Below are 22,092 nucleotides of genomic sequence, written 5' to 3' on the forward strand. Positions count from 1 at the left end.
ACTGTGGAATTTGGCTTTGGACTTGCGGAATGTTGTAATCGAAGGCTATAACATTTTTAATCACACGTAACATGGTATTGACGATAAAGACATTGATCCCCAATAAAATTTTACATTAATGTAATTTCAGAGTTATTACAACTGGGGAATATGTATAGTATAGTATGTATTCCACGCGTTACGTATTGTGACATTAATAATAACGATCATTGATGGAATTCTATGCGATATCTATACAACATTCTGCATAGTTTTATACACAATACAAGATGTGCGTGGTATATTTGTTTGGTAATACCAGCAAATATTTGCAATATTATCAACATCTAAATACTTGACACGTTCATTCGTCCTTTTCCGCGCATAATACCAGCGATCATTGAGACCAAACAGGTGGGTCATCGTCGAAATCGCGCGCGCGACGCGTTGGCCAGTGCACGTAAATCAAGAGTGGCACGCACTTTTCGTTCTGATGGGAAGGTGAACAGCACACGCGTATGCACTTCACGGAGGGTGAGAATGAGCCTAGTAAGGAAAGAATGAAGTCTCGAGGAAGGACTAAAGGGTCGTGTGCGCGGAGAATTAAAAAAAGATGAGAAAAGGAGAAGGAAGAGAAAGAGAGTGGGAGAAGGAAAAGGAAGAAAAAGCCGCCACTAACGAGTATACGAGACTTTAAGCTTTGAGTGGTATAATAAGGGGCCAGGAGTTTGGCCATTATTTACTTAACATTATGGTCTCTGGCCACTTGCCCTATTTAGTCGCGTATGTTCACGCACGTTCCTAATGGGCACTCGTACGCAACTCAACCGTGCTAAACGCATGCGCTCTATCTCTTTCTCTCTTTCTCTCACTCTCTTTCTTCCTTTCTTCCTCTTTCTCTCGTACTCTCACGCACGTTCTACTCTTGGTCGCGTGTCATATTTTTGCTGCTCGTATCGCAGTTTGTGGAATTGTCGGAATAGCAATTGGTTACAAGAGCATAAAGAGTAAGTGACGTTGGTTGTCTGAGTCTTCTGTTTTTGTAATCTAGGTTTTCGGAAATTTGAGAATCTCGCCTTTTGAGCTTTTACAGCTTTAAGAGCAATGGGATTAGTAGGAAACTTTTGGCAATGGTATTATCAGTAGGAATATACATCTTTTTTGATATTTTTATAGTAAAAATAGAATACAGTAAAAACCTAATACACTGGAAATAGTGAAATAGATTGTAGATCTCTGCATATTTCTCTACATTCTATTCATTTTTCTATAATTGAATTTCCAATAAAATTCACGAACATCCATAACTGTTAAGATTATTCGGTGTATGTGGAATTAAAGAAACGCGTGGGTAAATTGTAAGGTATTGTAAGTATATATATTGTGAATATTAAAGTACAAAGTGTGGAATACAATGTAAGCTGGTCCAGATCCTCACGCTAGCAATGTTACCCTGAGACTAAAAGAACCCCCGAAATCAACGTCGCACGTGTACCGCTTATGGTCTGTCATCGACGCATTCTTTTGTCTATGCGCTATCGATGACCTCAGCGCTTGAGAAAACCGAAGACCAGATGTAGAGTTTTCTTAGAAGTGGCGATCACTTCAACAATAACAAATATATACAATACAAAAAATAATATAGCTGTTTTCTAGAATTTTTTGCAATAGACAAGAAATCACTTTTCAATACTTTTCACAATCGTTTTTCCTGTCTCCTTCGACTTTCGTGAGGATCTTAAAATCATGGAGATGGAAACTTCAATTTCGCTCGGTTTCAATTACACCTACGCCTCCGTTCTTAGACTTGGTCGACACACAGGAGGTCTCTCATCCCTCTGTGAAAGGTGGAGAAGGGTCGCACGAGTAATACACACAGGATATCTCCTCCTGGTTCGATCTTCGAAACAGAGTGCTTACAGTAGTGTGTACAGACGAGGCGCGTCTTCAGTCGAGAAGTTTAGCCGTAATTGAATTTCTCGGGCCAGTGCCTACCACCGCGGGGGATTCTCGACTGGTTTGTTGGTTGGTTCGATGGTCTCCTGTATTCTTGCTAGGTCGAAGATCCTGAGGTTGCCAAGAGAGGGTTCATGCACTCTCGCTCTCTTCCTAGTCGCTTTTCGAGAGGGTCTTCCACGATGATACCGTCTTGTACATCTTCTAGACGAGATTCTCACCCTGAGTTTTGAATTTGAATTATCGAAATTGGTTTTTAAAGCTCGTGAGCTTTTTGGGTTTTGATTGATATTAAATCATATACAAATCATAAGCATATAGATAAACGGATATAATACGTTTAATTTTTCTTACTTTTCTCCTAAAATATTTTACACGTTATATTCTTGTATCGATATAAACCTCTGATTGACTATAATTTGACTTTGAGACTAAATATACTAATTATAAATTAATGTATATTTATAATAATTTATAATAACAGTTAAGTTAATCGTATGGAAACTGTCGATGTTATATGTATGTATGAGAAATTAAAATATATGAAATGCACATGCAAAAGTATGTAAAATATTAAAAATATTGCATTTGTTATGTGTAACATTACACTTAGTTCAAACAAAAACATCCGCAGTCTAATCATCATATTCTGTGAGACCAGTAAGTGAATGAGCAGTAACATAAATTTTAATACATCATCTTTTGCAAGAGATACGAAAATATTGAAATAATTCCATCAATATACTATTACTTATGCTACACATACACTGCCGGCCATAGGTACACATTATCGAGAAGCTTTAACCAATTTTACTTTATTTAGTCTTTCCCATTGTAGGATACCTATAATATAAATAAATTCAAAAATTTACAATAAAGTAACTAAGAACTAAAAGCAATGAAAAATATTTACTCCGCACTACTCAGAAAGTATCCATATTCATAATCGGTAGTGTGCGTTTCTCCAATGATTTTATCAAATTTGTTCTGCATATTCATAACTCGACTTACATATTCGTATGTAAGTACTATATGTATATCATTAAAACGGGATAATATACTTACACGGAGAGACGATTATTCGTAAAAGGAGGATGCGACGTAGATTTAGTCTTTCCAGGGAGGAGTCCTCGAATGTTAGGTAGGATACGCTTTGTACCGAGTCGTACACACGCGAAATGGAAGAACGTTCCTTTTGTGTGTACGCGCGCGGTACACCCTTTATCCCCCGAAGGATCACTTGGTCTCTCCTTCGTCTAACCCCGGGGACCATTATCCAGCCAGTTTCTCACAGTAGAAGCTTCTTCGAGTGTCCAAGAAACTTTGTGAAAGACCAGTTCGCTTCCGTTCTTCCTCTTTCGTGGCTGCGGAGGACACCAGGAAATTATTTCACTCGACCGTGCAACGTTCGCCCTCGGCACCGATCTTCTCTAACCCTCCAGTGCTTAAGCTCTGCCTCGCTTCTTCTTCCTGCGATTTCTACCAGTGCAGTACGATGATATCGCGTTCAACAGAGTCTGTTTAAAGGGATCTTCTGTGGCGACGTCGAGGAAACTTTTTCCAGTTTTCCCTGTCATCGTTGGCTGGTCAAAGCGACGCGACGGCAGCATCTGTTGCCAAAGACAATGTTTGAGATTGTGATGCGCAGGGATGGTAGATTGGACGATGGCTGTGTCGCTGGTGGTTGATAACGTCAGTTGAGAAATATCTTTTATTACAGATGGGAGATAGTTATGGTTTCTTGATATTACTGTTGATTGTTGGTTGGGAAGAATCTATAAGGAAAAATATATCTGTTAGGGGAAGATCACGAACCATTCATTTCATTAATAACATGATTAATAATATTAATATTGTTGAAATAATATGAAATTGTACAAGTCACAAATTTTATAAATTACTATCTTTAGAGATCAACATTGATGGGATTAGATAGCAAGAACTATCTAATACGATGAATAATTTTATTGCAAGACAAAGTTGAAATATATTAATCGCAAATTAATAAATTACAAATCCTACTTAACGTTTTGTTTGATGATTTGGCTGCATCATTTCCGCCTACAATAACCTCTATGCAGTCCGTTATTTCTAACAACACGAGGTCTCTTAAGGGTCATAGTATACCACAAGTCTCAGGTATTTGCAATTTGTACGGAGTCCTAGCAACGAGTTTGTCCACTCGTAGAAAGAATGGCGAACGTGGCACGAATAATTACGAAGGCTTATCGCCGATAGAACGAAGGAGATGAAATCCACGATGGGGGCCGGCTACTTACGTTCCGGCGACGTGCCTGGTAACATTGTTTGCAAAGAGTCAGCACGGCTTCGCGGAACAGAAGAGCCCGGTCACGGACTATTCCTACCTATTTGCATAGGTGTAGCCGGTCCTACGAATGCACGTACACGTGCAACGCCGCCGTGGAAGCACGTTTCCCCGAGTGTGTTTGAACAAAACTCCTGCCAGTCGTCCCTCTTTTTATCAGACGTATACCAATGTTAGACAGTGATCCACGGATCCATGCTCTCGATCATGAACTTTCCTGGAAATCCTCGTTTCTGTACATGATTCGTCACGCTATATGATTCGTTATAACCTTTGTATGTTATAGTATATTACAGTGTAGTGGTTTGTTAATTTATTAAGGACTAGGAGCGGCGTTATAACGTGTAAAAAGTTGTATTAATGTAACATTATTAAGAATACGTAAATGAAGTAATAGTTATAATATATATGATATAAGTTGTAGTATTTCCAAGGTACTGAAGAGAGATATTGCAGAAGAATTATGTATATTGCTAATGAAATGTAATGAAGAGTAAAAGTTGAGGATAATTACATATTTTAGAACATAAATGTTATAGCCATTAACACAACTATATGTTGAAAAATTACGACTGAAATATACACAAGAATATGAAGTAAATATTAGGTAGATATACAGTCTAGATATAAAGTGGGAATTAAGCAGATATAGCGTAGTTTAAACGTCAAGTAGAAATTAGGCGGATATACAATCAGCCAGCTGCAGAATAGAGATTATATTATTAATAGTATTCAGGTACGTTCACGCATACAGTAACGTAACAGTCTTTGTACATCCTATAAAAACTGTATTCTCATCAAAATGCAATGATACAAAATACCATTGCGAAGTTACTACGTCCTATGTTAATATACTGCCGGCTAAAGTATAGCATACGAAATATATATTTAATATTTGTGTCATATATAGATGCTTCTTACGTCGAAAGAAACATGCATCGATAATAGGTTTGTCGGATTATCATCGTCCATAACCCACGAATCAACGTCGGATATTCGTGTTCGAGTAACGAACCAAACGTATCACGAACTCGCCAAATCCTTGATCTTTGCATCACAGGTTCCATTTCTCCGCGAACGATTCGTCGACCAGAAGAATATTCACTTGCCGAGAGAAAGAGGTGAGAGGGTAGTAGCCATGGAAATGGAATCAAAGTGTTTTATATTCATCCTCGATGGTTTCCTCTCACTGCACCAGTCTCTGGATTGCTTTTCCAATTTAAAAATGTTATTCGGAAGTCTTCACCGACCACCATCCTTCCACAATATTTTTCTCTGTTGAACGACGAAGAAGGAAGAAAGAAAGCGGCGGTGGTTAATCAAACGTGTGCTCTATCGTCGAAAGGGCTTCTTCTTCCTTTTGTTACATCTGCACTCCCGCCGAAGAACAGTTACGCGAGCCGCGCTCTTTTTAATTACGTCCAAAGGTATCGCTTATCACGATCTTTTCATCGAATAAGGTTTTCAGAGAGAAATTGAGGTGGATCTTGGACCACCTGAAATTACAGCGCTGTGAAGGATATTATACGATGGGGACCAAGCGTTCTTTTTTTAATCTGTTCCTTGTTCAATTATTTAATATAGACAATAATAACAATTAATAGCAGTCACGTGAAATTAAGACGCTGTGGAAGATATTAGAGACTCGGATTGTTCCTTTTTTAGTTGTAGATCGGCTGTTTTCTTTCGTTGAACTGCGTATTTAACTGTATTAATTGGGTACGGTGAATATTATAATAATAACAATTAATAATGGTTGTAATATAGAGATTTAACTTTTAGCATTGCTTCGATGTATTTTACATACTTTGTACGAGATTTTGTACGTAATTAATCCATTCGTTGCTATTGAGATACGTATTCTTTCATTAGAGGTGCCTCACGTTGCGTTGATGCAATTATTTAAGTAATATTACTAACGCGATTGTTATGATTCTGTTTTCTGTGCGCTTTCAAAAATTCATTAGACATTGGGTACATAAGAATAGTAATGGTTACTTAAAATATAGTGGTTACAAAAAGTATTTGCACGTGTCCTTACTTTCGAACGAAGCATTTTTAAGCTACCTTTTCAGAAGTTTCATTTCCATGATACAAAATTTTTGTAGCCATATGAGATCGCTACTAAGTGATGCAAAATTGAATGTACTTGTTGCTTTATTAAATTTCGGCTTCACAGCCCGAAAATGGACTTGGTTTTATTTTGGCAATATATTCTGAAACTCACACGTACTTCTATCTTCTTCACAGTTGATTTCACACATACAAGGTTTATAAAGCTAAGTCTATTATTATATAAAAATATACAAGATCCAGCCGAATAAAATGTAAAAGCACGCGCGACGTAATTTCTTGTGGAAAAGCAAGAAAAAAATATAGAGTAACATTTTTTCATACTCGGCTTAGGTTTCGAGAAAATCGAATTTGAAAATATTTAAGTCGGTATTTAAAAATTTAATAAAATACAAGTATACTCGAACGTAACTAATTCTGGGTTAAATAATCGACAGGAGGTGATTTTACGTGCGAAAATAAGTCGAAAATGTAGAATAACATTTTCTCATAAGTCGCTTTGTTTCCAAGAAAATTAAATTGGAAAATTTATCGTATGCATGTACTATGCCGATTCTTAATTAAACATGTTCAAACTCTATTTTCTTGAAAATGACGCATTAAACGGACAAATTTTATCTTACATTCTTTACTTATTTTCGCATTTCGAATAACGTCCTATTGATTGTTTATTTAACCTGTTAATTGCGGAGTTTCGTTTCAGAAATCTCTGACGGAGTGCGCAGGTAAAATCAAGCGATTTTAAATAAATGCTCCCATGATAGATTTCACGAAAAAAGTAATGCAAAACGAGGAAGAATTACATTTTTATTCGATAAAAATTAACAATTCATTGTTGGAAAAGATATTGTTATTACAAAACTTAAAAATTGCCAGAAAATAAAATTTATAAATAAGAAAAATTAAAGAAACAAAATTGAAGAAATTCAGTTGATTTCAGTGTAGTATTTCACAAAGCAAAATTCCACAAAAAGTGGCATTTCCCAGGTCAAACACGTGATTTCACTCTGATTCTTACGGATTCCATTTTTTGAACAGAACTTCACATCTTCGTGATGAATTTGCTTTTGATATTGTAGCTGGTATAAAGATGGAAACATATTTTCCGATGAGACGTGTAGGTTTTGCAGCTGTAGTTGGTCAACCAATATTCAAAGCTTGTGCTTGCTGAATTGCACATTCTTCGACAATTTGCTCAACACAATACGAGCAAAAATTTTAATCAAAATAATTTTCTGTTATCTTTTTAATATAATACGTAGGAGTTCAAACACATAACGTTTATGAGGTGGAGAAATATTTTCTTATAATACTTCCTCGTCCATTTTCTTGTATTTTTCTTGTAAGTGTATAAGATGTAATTATTCCATCGCTTCTGTCCACGCCGCTCACTTTCACATCGTAATCAACCACTACTTCCGGTTTCCTCACTCCAACGCCGCGTTTCTCTGTTTCCATCATATTAGCGTTATAAATTTCACTAAGAAGCAGTACGTCTCTTTTATCTCGCCACATCAATAGCATTATATTGTTCTTATATCTTGCAATACACCCACCCTTTTTTAGCGAAGATGTTTTTGCATCTCGAGGAACATCAAGTCTCTTTTGTCGCAAAGTACCAACAATGTCTGTCTTAAAGATACATAGCTTTTTCGTGAGTTCTATGCTGGTGTACCAGCTATCCGCATATACCCTAAACGCCTGGTGTAATAGGTTACGGCAGAGTTCCAGAACGATGCGAATTGTGGTCTTATATTTAGGATAATTTTGACCATAATTTGTATCTTTTCCAATGTATATACAGACATTCCAAATGTATCCAGATTGACTTTCGTGTAATACGCGAAACTCCATTCCAAAACGAGTCATTTTAGAAGGAATATACCGCTCCAAGAAAAAAAATTACCTCCAAGACTAAAATAATACCCCGATAATTTTCCACATAAAAAGAAAAATAGGGATAAAGACAATACTCTACGAGGAAAACTTAAACAGACAGACCGCAGACATTAGATGGAGGTACAACATGGCCCTCCCCCTAAAAGACACTAAAGACAAACACAGAAAAAACAGAAAAATATTGATGGATACCAAACCCATAATAAAATATGAGTGAAAACCACCAATTCGACAAAAACCAACTCTGCCACCGTGTAACCTATGTGTAAATACTGTAAATATGTAAATACTGTAACCTTGTAAATACTGTAAACATTGTAAATAATCCAATTTAACATCCCTCCTCCCCTTCCCGCTCATCCCGCCACCCTACCAAAAAATCCCACAGCGCACAAAAGTAAACCATCGAAGAGTCCTGTTTTGCGGCCAAGTTTCAGGACAAAAATACAACATAAACAAGAATACACAAAAGCTCTGCTCCCCTGCGGCTTAAATTCAAAAACCAAAAATAAACACAAAAACCGGAAAACCATGACACATAATATAGCATGGCTACGTCGTACCGTCGCGTATCGGTACTTTTGCCTAACACACTTTACTCAAATTCATTGTTTATTGTGAATTTCAAAAAATGTATCAAAGAAAACAAATCTTGGCAAAATAAACGATTAAAAAAAAAAAAAAAAATACCGCTTCCAAGACTTCCCGATGGACGCAGTAAAGTAGGCGAAACAATTTAGAAGATACCCGATATACGCAGTGAAGTACACAAAACAAAATAATCAAACTTTTTTTTATAAAACACATACTGGGTTCACTGGAAGCGTAAAGGAAACATACCACTAAATGTCATTTATATCACTTTCTACTAAAATTTACAGCTTTCATAGTAAATGGTAATTTTTTATTTCACACAACGAGTATACATGTCGACCGCATTGAAATAAAGTTTTGCATTGATATGTATGCACGTCGAACGTAAACTGTACAGTAAACTGGTTAAATCCAGCCGGTAATTAGCTAAGTTCAAGTATACTTGACAAATTTATAAACTCGATTTTTTCGCATTTTATCAAAGACTAAGCCGAGGATGAACAAATTTTATTTTATATTATTTTCTTGTTTTTCCATAAAGAGTTACGTCGTGCCCGCTTTTTACGTATTATACGACCGGATTCTCTCTCTCTCTCTCTATATATATATATATATATATACCTATGTATAAAATTGAACGTACTTGAACCTGATTAATTGATTAAATGCAATAATAAGTACAATGATGCGTCGATACTTAGTGTAGCCACTATATGCATGTAAAAGCTTAGGATAAATCAGAGTTTTCCACGGTGGAGGGTTTGTGGAGGGAAAGCGTGAGATGGCGGAAATCGGGTTGGAAGGGTGGAAGAAGGAGTACGAGGAGGTGAAAAAGAAGAGAATCAGAGGTGGAAGCGTGGCCTCCCCCGTGGCCCTGTTGGCGTTCAGCAACCGTTTACGAGGCATAAACGCCGAAACAAAAGGCGGCTGGGCGCGAAACAATTAAAAACGTTACGCCCGATCGCTCTCCACCGGTTCACCCTTACCACCACCCCCACCCTATTCTTTCTTTCTTTCTTCTTTTTTTGTGTCTCTCCGCCCCTCACCGCTTATATTCACGATCATTCTCTCTCATTCTATCTAGTTATGTCTCCGTTATTTTTTCGCTTGGTGGCTTGTCGCGAGGCTCTTTAACCACCCCTATAGCCATCGAATTGAGAATGAAAAAGGGACCAGGAGGGGGTGGAACGTGTATAGGCATCCCTTTCTAACTTTGGGTGCGGAGCACCCGGTTTTTGCACCCCTTTCGCCGGCGAAACACGAAAACACACGGACGGATAAACCCCGACGCCCACACGTCCCAACGTGGAAACAAAAGGGGAATCGCGACGATTTAATGACTGATCGGGCTGTTGCTCGCTGTGTCGCTTAACTCGGCTCTCTGCCATATACCAAGATGTTATGTATCGTGACTTTCCCTTCTTTTCCTTCGTCTTATGTTATGTAGTTCTTACGTGCATCGGATGACCCTAGTGTACTGTTGATTCTTCCTGTTAGTTTGTCTTTCTTTCCATTTTAGCTTTTGTCTTTTGCTTTGTTCTTTAGTGAAGTAGTTTGCTTTTCGTGTTTCTTCTCTCTGGTTTTATATGCAAAAGGCTGAAATATATAGAAAGTGGTGTTAAAATTAAAATACATCGAGCACTAGAAACAGATATTCAAAGACGCAGTATCTATTATTTATATATAAAAATTAATATATATCAATAATTCATAAACATAATTTTCGTATCAAATCATATAGAAGAACCTGGTTTAATTTAGCTCTTTGTTATCTCTTTTCTAACTAATTAGAATCTATTGGGTTGGCAACTAAGTGCTTGCGGATTTTGTCATTAAGTGATAAGCACTTAGTTGCCAACCCAATATTCCCCCAGTTCGCCTTTTCTTCTTATTCTTCTTACGTCTGTATTCCTTCCAAGATTTCTTTTCCAAAATTTGAAGTACTTATAAAACACTAAGTCAAACGTCATCGTAAACCGCCATCAGCATCAAACAACGCTATCACTTGAAACTATAAAAAAACATCAGCAAACCTCAAACACTCAGTTATATGGTTCAATCACATTCCACGTAAAATCTAGTCGGGGAACGCTCATTCATACCAAACGCGATGAAGACCAGGCATCAGAGAATCAGATCCAGCAGCAGCTGGATGTAGTAAAATACAGCTCTCGTTCCTTCTTTCTTATCGACGAATAAAAACCAGAGTAGAAAAGAGGTGGGGACGTGTGGATGGTTAAAAAGCGGGTGAAAACATTCCTGGGCCGATCGCCGTGAGATTAATTAATCGGATGCGACGGGGAGTCGCGTTGAAAAAAAGAAGTTTGGTCGGCGAGAGCTTCGTAATACATTGCAGTTACCGAGGCAGCCAGTGGATGGCGAAGTAAATCGGGTGCGGTGCAGCGTGCATCGTGCACGCGCCGGAAGAACGAGCGACGAACGTGAAAAGGACTTCTCATTATTACGTATCGATACGCCCGGAAAATAGCAGAGGCCCGGCGATCCGTGGTCTCGCCGCGACAAAAATCAACGCGGGGAAATCGGCGCGGTTCGAGGGCCGAGCTGAAGAAAGGCAAGTATTGAGAGCGTGAGGAAAGCGGCCCGAGATAAAGAGGGTGGATGAGACGAAGAAGAAGAAAAAGAAGAAAAGGTGGAGGATGAAGTAGAGGGGGGTTAGAGAGAGTAGTGTATGCTGGGAAAAAGAGGAAAAGGCCTGAATTAGGTTAGGTTCGCGTTGGTGATGGGGCTAGGTTCGTATTGGTGATGGGGCTAGGTTCACGTCGGAATGACAATCATATTTCGATGGATGTCCTGTTTTTAGGTATTTGGTTTTCATGTTCGATGTACATATGTGTATTTTGGTTGAGATATTGGGTTTAGTATTTAGTATATATATAACTTGGAAGGAGTAGATTGTAATTGTACAGAAAAAAAAAGAAAAAGTGTTGAATTAGGTTAGGTTCGCATAACATGTGTAGGAATTTTAATGAAAATTATATTTCTATGGATATTCTGTCTTTAGATATTTTTAGTATTCGATATACGTATTTAAGGTCAATTTTCGATTAGTATTTTAAATCTTGGAGAAAGATCTTGGGAGGAGTAGAAACGTAAAGAATAAGAAGAAAAGGACACTTAGAAGGAGTATATTGCAATCGATTAGAAAAAAGCGGAAAGGAGGTGAATTAGGTTAGGTTCGCATTGGGAACATGTGGGAATTGGAATGAGAATTATATTTCGATGGATATCCTGTTTTTAAATATAATAAAGCGTCAATTATCCGAATCACTTGAGACTGAGGTGGTTCGGAAAATCGAATTACCCAGCTGATAGCCGTAGAAATTAATCCTAAAATTACTTATTGAATACAGAGGAGTATTACTGCTGCAATTTGAAATTTGTTGTGTACTACGCAAAATATTAATTCATTTTTTAATAAATGCTTTGAAATAACGATATACGATATACATTTATTACATACTTATCTAGATATAGCTTTTCACACGAATAAGAATACAATACATAATAATTACATACATTAATGTCAAGAAAGTCTATTTTTTAAAGCAATCTGTTCAGTTACAAGAACTGATGGCCATAGCGACGATGAAACATGAATTCATTTCACGATCAAATACTGATTCGCATAATTGATGATTCAGATAATTGAGGTTCCGATAATATAATTGACGCTCTACTGTATTTAATTTTAGTCTTCGATGTATGTATCTTGGTTCGGTATACGTTCGGTGTTCCAAATTTTGGTAAACGAATCTTGGCAGGAATACAAACGCGAAACCTAAGAAGAACAGAAGAATTGGACGAAGTAGATCGTAAATGATTAGAAAAAACAGGGTAAATTAGATTATGTATAAAAATAAACTTTCACATTAGAGATGTATGGGCATCCTATTGCCATCGACATGAAAATTATGTTTCAATGGGCATTTTATTTTCAGATATTTGGTTTTAATGTTCCCGTTGTTAGTTGAGAAATTTCGTTCAATGTCTCCAAATTGTCCGAATGATTTCTAACCCGATAGTGTCTTTCTATCAGCAAATTCGACTATCTTAAATTCAAAGAAAGTACAATACAAAGGAATCGTTAATACGCAATTCTCTTTTCGATTTTATGATTCTTAAAATCTTGAAAGCCATTTTGTTTGCTGAGATGAGAGCAAGGATTAAACTTCTTATCTTCTTGAAGTTGGTTCAAAACTTGAATCTTCAAATCTGCCATATTATCTCGCGGTGTAACTCGCTGAAAGAGAACACAGAGAAAGGACAAAGCTCGGTGGTCCCCGAAGTCGCGAACAGCCGGTTACTTTACGATCTTCCGAACAATAGGAAATGATAATTCATAGTGGATGCTTCCTACGACCCTCGAATTACCCGGGGGTGTTCACAGGGGCCAAAGGCTGCGAAGTCCGCGGTGTGCAGTTATATGGCATCGACCAACACTGTTCGTGATAACTGTAACGCCTCGAAGGGTTATTTATTGCGTCGATTCGAACGTGCAACCCCTTTTCCCACTCGCTGGCAATAGACAATAACGATGTGTCATCGTTTTTCCTCTCTTTTTCGTTCCGTTTACCCTTTCTTCGCGCTGCATCGTGAATTTTTCAGGAAAAATGGCTATTTCGAGGTGCAAACGGCATCGAAATATCATAGTAAGGGTTGAATATGGTTGAATAGACATACTAAACTCGTTTCTGTTGGATAAATTAAATTCTCGTTGAAATATCGTGATATCTTTTGTTTCTCAGAATCGCTTTTGTTGAAAATTAATATCCCAGCTTTGTAAATGGATACTGTTAACATTTACAATTTTGAACGATCGTCAGAAACCACTCGTTAGAAGTAATATTATAATTTGACTACGCATGTTTATGCAGATTCGTATTCTTATGAATGTAACTAAAAAACAAAAAAAAAAAAAGAAAAAAAAATAGAAAGAAGGAAAAGAACCCTAAATATTATAACGAGAGTATTTTATCTTTGTTTATTATTCGTAATTCGTAATCCTCTTTCCTTGTAACTTAACACTAGAACTACCACACCGGTCAAATCGACTGGTTTTACAATTTTATATTAAAATTCCTACTTCGTGTTATATTTTTTCCGCAATGATGTAATGACTTTCGCAGCGATAACTAAAAGAATAACATAATGAATTTTATTTTGTTTTTTATGTATTCAAACTGAGAATAATTTTCTATCAAGGCTACTTATACAAATACCAGTCAAAGTGTAAAAGGATTCTGCAACCTGTTTATCGAAGCCCAATTAACCAGTTTCCTCGTTTCGTACAACTCCCCACACGTTTTTAAAATTTTTACTGCGTATCATTCGATATGACGATATCAGTTATCAGGAAAATTCCTGATCGATCGCCAGATGCTAACACTAGAAATACCACGCCAGTCCAAACGACTGGTTCTACAATTTTATAAATATGTCAACCCTCGTTTAGGAATCATGGTCCTAGCTGGATTAACAATACCAAAAATATACTACATATCATGGAATTGCTTTTGTAACAAAGTAATAAACCAATAAATATAAAAAATATTCTATTATTACGTATTTTTTAAAGAACCAGAACTACCGATAGTTAACACGAGGCTATTTCTACCGCAACAAGTCACAATGACTGCTCTTTAAAAAATACGTTATAATAGAATATTTTTATACTTATTGATTTATTACTTTCTTACAGAAACAATTCCATGTTATGTAGTACATTTTTGTTGTATTAATTCAGCTGGGATTATGATCCCTAAACGACGGTTGACATATTTATAAAATTGTAGAACCAGTCGTTTTGACTGGCATGGTATTTCTAGTGTTAGTATCTAGCGATCGATCAGGAATTTTCCTGATAACTGATATAAGTAAAAATTGTAAAAACTTGTGGCAAGTTGTACGAAACGAGGAAACTGGTTGGAGGAAATAGGTTGCAGGACCCTTTTACACTTTGACTGGTATTGGTATAAGTAACCTTGATACAAAATTATTTTCAGTTTGAATAAAATAAAGTTCATTATATTATTCTTTCAGTTATCGCTGCGAAAGTCATTACATCATTGTGGAAAAAAATATAACACGAAGTAGGAATTTTAATACAAAATGGTAAAATTGGTAGTTCTAGTGTTAAGGATGACTTCCAGTTACATCGTACATCAGTAGTATAACAAGACAGTATTCTAGGTACATGTATATTGTTACATATTCTAGGCATAGCATGTATTTTTGCATTTTTTAATTTCTCATAAATGTATACACACCGGCAGTTTAATTATAATGAACTATCGGTCCGGTCTTAGTCTTTACTCATTGGTCCGGGACTTCATACGTGTAATCTTTTTCAACAATATTTAAACACTATTTTCTGAATTTTCATCGACTCGGTAAACGTTCCGTAGTCCATGAAACGACACCGATCGTCACGCAGCAAAGTCGTGATGATTCTGACATGTCGCAATACGAAAAGAGAAGACATCACTCGCAGCTTTGTTATGTATACCGTGGCAACGATTATAAACGAAGCATGATCGTAGCGAAGAAGATCGTTCGTGCGAATATTTGTAAATTTTCTCTTGTTTACATTTTTGACCCCATATCGTAGCGATTCATACTCTAAGTTCTTCCCAAAGTCGCATACCTAAACAGTACTCGAGAAATGTTCTTCGCAATAGTGAGAATTCACAAAAATTCTTTCAGTGGTTCTCAAAATTAGCCCAAGCGTACGGACACTTAGAGTACCATCAGCAATCGATAATATCGTCAATATTTCAAGATCTCAATGAAAATGCAGTTGCTCGATAAATATTAACGATATCGTATTGACGATATATATTGATCCTTCTAGTTAGAAGCTTGAGGTATTAACAATATATATGGATAGTCTGAGGGCACTCTTACTGGCAATTTTAATTTCTACTACGCACAGGAGAAGATTACAGCTTCGTTATTCCATTATCGATCCATTATACCATTATATATAATTCCATTATACCAGTATCGGTCTGATATTTTAACTTTTATGGTACATGACAACTTTTCCTGAAATTCCTTCCGTACACATTTTCTTTCGCAACAGTCGTCTTCTCTCTTTTCCAAATTTCACAGTTGAGAAATTTAGAAGTATGGCACATAATTACGAGAAATGTTGTACACGAATATAGACGATGCGTTGTATAGAGAGACACATGTGCACGTAGGTACATTCTTAGATAGCAGTACGTCCGCGATTAATTAGACATCCCTATAGCGTACAAGTCCGTAGACACTCTTGACCGATGACAAGACGCGCTCTCGAAGCAGATACACACAGCGGGCTGGATCGTGTGAGCACACGATTCGCGTTGTTGTAGGTCTACGCCCTAAACCCGGGACCGCGGCGTATCACCGTACGGTGGAGACAGACGCGGACAATGGAATCATGCGAGGACAATGCCGAATAATTTAGAATGGCATATAGATATCGGGAGCTTCCGGCCTACGGCGCCGCTGCATAATAGAGAATAGGAGTAATAGGACACAGGCTGCAGGGCAACTGTGGAGGACACGAAACATCCCTATAAATTTCGCTTAGGCCGGGTCGACAAAGACGACAAAGACGATACCAGCCAATCTTTTTCGATACAGTCGTTTCTTGTCGACTACTTTGCGTAGAAACATAATTTTATACCTTTTGCGTGATATTTTCATCATATGGCACTTGGATAAGTTTAAATATAATTTATGACGCGTGCACCTATTGGCTAGTTCATTAAGATCGTCTTGCATATCTTGTGCATCGGAGTAATTGAACTTAATTTAAATTGATACAAAATTTAAGATCATCCGCATTTACATAGAAGTAGCATAATCTTGTTGAGCATGTCAAACAGATCGTTCATGAATATAACGAAGAATAACGGACCAAGCTGGGAACTTTCGAGATCCACCAGATGTGACTAAGAGTTAAATTAGATCTGCAACGACACATGAACCTTTTTACATTTCCATTAATAAAATCTAACTTAATAAAAGCTCAATTTATTAAACGGAATCCACCATGAAATAAGATACGTGTTCGCCATTTTCTACTCTCATGAACCATCCTCCTTACATATTCGCAATCTCGAACATGGTAGATATTCCATTCATGCCCAAACTCGTAATAAATCTTTTGGAGGGGTCGTGCCGCGAGTTTGTCGACGTCGAAACGAGTTTTATTAACTTCCTCAGTGCTCGTCCCACAAAGCACACCGGTGATACGTTACACCTTGGCGATGGCGATACAACGAAGAAGTTAGACATTTCTCGCTCGTGTGCGTTCGACAACAGAAGAGATTACAATAAATTGCATTCACCCTTCTCGAAATACAAGACGACCATTGATACGGGAATGTCGAATGAAATTTGAAGAGATTTCGGCTCACGATACTGTTCCCTTTTCTCCTTTCTCTTTTTTCATTTTTTCTTCTTTATCCTCCTTCCCTTCTTTTCTATTTGGATTAGCGTTGTCGTCGTGTTTCTGGGCGTGACCTATCGCGATATTGTCTCCGTTTTCGCACCTTCCCCTATGCCTGCAGATTAAAATCGCTAGTAAGGTTTTAGTGGACACAGTGGATACCTGGATGATCCGTCCATTATGGTGGCGAATCGTTGGAATGTAGAGGAAGCAACTTCCAAATTTGTAATCTGATTCTACGACAGATATTACCGCTATCCTTTGTTCGTTCCTTAAACGTTACAGAAATTGGATGGTTAAATAAAATATGATTTATGTTGTCCTTGTATTCAATTTCTCTATATGACTAATATACAGTAGCCACAAAGTGTATTTGTACATACCTTTATTTTCCAATGAAACATTGGACCTAATTAATGGAACCTAATTAATTACCAGACTGCGGATTTTTATACGTATATGAAGAATTTATAAATCCAGCCAATGAATATGAATATAAAAAATATCTGATGTACAATAGTCATTATAAAATTTACGCATCTCGTAACAAATCTCTATGTATTCTAGGTTTTATATCTCTAATTATCTCCATAAAAATACATGTTTGCTTAAAAATCCACGGCCTAGTAATTACAACGTATAAATGCTATAATAGATACAATGCTACACGAATAGGTATTTTCTGTAGCTACTATAAAGTTGCTATTGGAATAAGGATGGACTAACTTTCAATTACTCGCATTATAAACGACCCTTTCCTTTTACTCCTTGTGAAACGTGACTTGCGAATACACCCACGCGATCATCGGAGACCTCCCTTGGTTTCAAGGACACGTGAAACACGCATATTGTTACGCCAGCTACGTTGAAAAGGAGGCAGAAAGACAGCCAACGTAAAGTCGCCCCCATGACGTCTAGCGCGTGAGGGTGGATTTCCCTGTTGGAGGCAGTGGGGTCACCGTGGAAGAATGATATTTTAATAACTGTCTGGTAATCCTTCCGACGACAATGGTGTGTTCATGATACCACGCGGGTAAAAGCTTCTTCAGCGTGGAATTTTCTATTGGTCGCAGCCAGCGGCTACATTAACACCAGCGGCAGCGATATTGCATTCCTTTCCCCTGACGGCGTCGATCGTCATTAATATCATTTTCAACAGCGTTGGAATTCGAGCCGGAGAGTCACGTGCTCGATCGATACCACCCCGTGAATTATTGGTCGGTTCTTCCGCTTTTCATTTGTTCAGAAGCGCGACTTATTTGTCATTGTATTATTAGACTGCCACCAAATGATATTTTCCATTAGAGTGCTGAAATGAAAAACAACAATTAATCGTGAATTTTTATTCTACTGACAAAAATGTACTATATAATATAATTCTAATAACATAGTAGATATAAAGGATGAAAATACCAGATACTTGGTAAGTCATTTGTACAATAGGAAGAATTAGAAATACTTATAAGGAACGATTATATATTAAGGAATTTTTCTGTAGTAATACAGTACTTTGGAAATCATTAACTAATTAAACTCCTTTTCGTTTCACCTTTCGATATAAACATCCCATCATGCAACGATTAATTATTCGACTGAAGAGCCGAATCATCTAAAGGAAACTTTATCTGTCTATTTGCAATTATTTATAAAATAAACAGAAATTGTTCTATACGTAATCTCTGATACATCCTGGCAAATATAATAAAGTAGCAATAATTTTATAATTCGTAAATTGATCATTTTTATTATTAAACGTATGTAAAAGTTTTAGTCTTCTTTTCAATTTTCCTTTATTTATACGTAAATTCATTCGTCGTTAGCACTCCATCATGAAGTTAGCATTTCAGATAGATTAATACCAAGAAAACAATTCTACAAAAAGACGGTAAATTATATGCATTAAAAGTATATAATTCTACATGAATGTTTAAAGAAAAGACTAAAATTTTTACATAATATAATATAATATATTATATATAAAATTTGCTAATATAATAAAATAGCAATAGTAAATCAATAGCAAATTCAGATACTCTTATATTCATTTCAGATATATAACATATCAAACGCGTTATTTCAAATTTATTGGAGCAAATTATCGTCGAACGTTCTACCGTACTTCAATTTGCTTGTACACGTGTACAGTACAGTGTACAGACGTCTAGTTGAAGAGGATTGGAGAGACTCGCGGTGACTTCAACGCGGTCAATCTTGGCTCTTTAAAAATTTCTTCGATCCGTCGTTATCGAACCGCTCGAAACTTGTATTTCTGCAGGAACGATTGAGTTTAAGCGAAACGGAAAACTATAATCCGACTCGTTTATTTCTTGCACGACGGTCGTTACGGGTCTCGTTACCGCAAAATGCTGGGCAAGTATTGGAAACTATTATTGACGACCTTCGACAGACTTTCCCAACATTCTCCTCCCTTTCTCTTTGAATTCCTTTTTATACCTTGGAAAAATAAATAAGGAAGTTCGTAGATATTTCGAGAACTTTTAACAAATTTGAGGTGCTTTGGTATAATCAATTTCTAAATCTTACAATAAAATAAAATTATGTAAATTTGTTTGTGGTAAAAGGGATAGAAAAATATAAAGTATGCAGAAGTATGATAGTACAAAATGTAACGTATTTATTATAAGAACATAATGTAAGATTATCAAAGTACTTAGCATTATGTGCTTTCTTAAAAGTGAAATTATTATTATTAATAATTTAACAATATGAAAAATGACATTGTACGGAAAATTTAACCTAGGAAGAAGGGGAAATTATATATTAATCAATTAGTTAATGGTATCTAAATTTAATTTTGAACTTACGTATAGTTTCTATAATATTGAAAAAATATTTATCAATATTACGCAAATGTTGAATAAGTTCTTCTTTAATATTCTTAATAATATTAACGAATTTGTTAAACGTTCCTTTGATATTCTTTTTGATATTAGTATTATGTCCATTTTAAATAAGTATCATCTCAAATATCCGAATCAAAGGCGGCTACCTTGAAAAAAGCATGCAGTTACCCTCAGACAAATTTCTCACAAGTGTACCTTTACCGAGGAACATCGTACCGCGATCAGGAACCTTTAAAACCATCGTCACAGACAACTACACCGCGTGAATAGCGAAAAAGCAGCGATTCTTTCCATTCACGAACGCTCGACGAACCCATCTGTTCTCCCCATTGCGTTGGCCAGCTTCTTTCTTTTAATCCCTGTTTCATTAATAGTTCCCCAGTAATTCGAGCCCACTTCAGTTTCGTTCACCTCGAATTACCACCGACGGATTCCACAGTAACTTCCGTCGGGAGAGATTCTCGGGATAGACGGCCTGTGATCTCACTTTCTCTCCTTTTTCTCCATTGGAAAAGATTGCAATTGCCAAACTGTTACTTAATTCCCTTACATAACCTAAAAAAGCACAGTTTGAATTTTTATAACTGATAGGATTAAAAATTGAGGTTAGGTTGGGGTTAGGTTTTCATTTTTATGATTGATTTATATGATTTTGATCTTATAGGATGATTGATTTTGATTTATATGACTTTAGTATATTTTTTTAGAAGATACGTGATGTGAATAATCTGTCATTATAAAGTGACAGACACTTTGACATTGGACTTATCTTAACTTTACTCATTAGTACCTGCTACATTGAGAAAGGTTACCCTGATTATATGTTTAGATAAAATTTGGAACGAATTTGAAAACGCACATAGCAGTACATTCTGTTTACAAATATACATATCTGAACAGTTTTGTGCATACAATTATCCTTATACTGAATCTTGTCCAAATCTAACCACAATCTATTCCGAATCTACTACAGAAGCTACGCCGAATTTAGTAAATTTTAAATAAAATATGAAAGATGGATACAGGATCAGAACGTGTCATGATAACGATTTCACCAAAAATTCGTTTTAGATACCAAAAGGGAATCTCATACAATTCAAGTCAGAATCTATAACATGATCCAATCACAGTCTCTAGGCATTCAAAGGCACTGAAAAAAAACACGCAATCAAATTCCACTTTGCACACTAACTAACTAAGCGACGAATCTGCTCTCTGTATGAAAAGAGAGCAATTGCGAAGTAGCAGCTAGCGGCAATTAAGTTAAACAGCGGAACACTCGATATAGTTGCTCGGGGCAAGCAGACCCCAGAGCAAGCTCGGGAGTGCCACTTGAAACAACCTTGTTATCGAAAGCGTGCGCGTCAAGAATTAACCCGTGGAACAGCAACGAGGGAAGTAGAAGAGAAAAAGGGAGAGATCGTAAGAACGAAACGTTAGGCTGGAAGCTACATTTCCTCGCCCTATATATGTATTACTTCTCTTCCCCCCCCCCCCAAGTTCCAGCACTCGTCCCCTCTCTGTCTCGCTAATAAGTGGCCGGTTAAACTTTTTAACGAGCGGTCAGCCGCAGTAGACTTTCTTCGACGAGCAACGCACCCCTGCTGAATTCTTTCAGGCACTGATGGCGACTTAATAGCCGTGCACGTGCATACATCTCCGCACGTTATAACGACACTCTTCAGATCGTATTATGTACGTAGTTTAGGAGACTGAAGAGTGTGGTATCGTGGTATATGTTATCGTAATTGAGTAGTTTACATGGCATTTTTGGTAATTTACATTAATTTTTCACACATTTGCAATATATTTATAAAACGTAATAATACACTCATAATACATTTATAATACGTTTTATAATACATACAATATACAATAGTTTTATAATATATTTTCTTTGTATTACGCTTTTTGTTATTTTTACATTGGAACTGAGATGT

At 36.7% G+C, this 22,092-nt stretch overlaps 1 protein-coding gene and 1 long non-coding RNA gene across 12 annotated transcripts in view; one reads left to right on the forward strand and one right to left on the reverse strand.

Moving 5' to 3' along the window:
• LOC132916851 (doublesex- and mab-3-related transcription factor A2) overlaps positions 1-22,092 on the forward strand; it is a 32,845-nt gene that overhangs the window by 5,334 nt on the left and 5,419 nt on the right. The gene's annotated exons all lie outside the window — the stretch shown is intronic.
• LOC132916853 (uncharacterized) lies at positions 17,612-21,822 on the reverse strand. 5 transcript variants are annotated; one of them, XR_009660213.1, is made up of 4 exons: positions 21,228-21,820; positions 20,369-20,707; positions 20,114-20,294; positions 17,612-19,742 (listed from the first exon to the last, which is right to left on the reverse strand). It is a non-coding gene; the product is annotated as an uncharacterized LOC132916853 (long non-coding RNA). The 5 variants fall into 5 exon arrangements; XR_009660212.1 differs by having other exon boundaries at positions 20,114-20,298; XR_009660215.1 differs by having other exon boundaries at positions 17,612-18,597; positions 19,403-19,742; positions 20,114-20,707; positions 21,228-21,818.

This window comes from Bombus pascuorum, chromosome 2, assembly GCF_905332965.1.
Source record: "Bombus pascuorum chromosome 2, iyBomPasc1.1, whole genome shotgun sequence".
NCBI lineage: Eukaryota > Metazoa > Arthropoda > Insecta > Hymenoptera > Apidae > Bombus > Bombus pascuorum.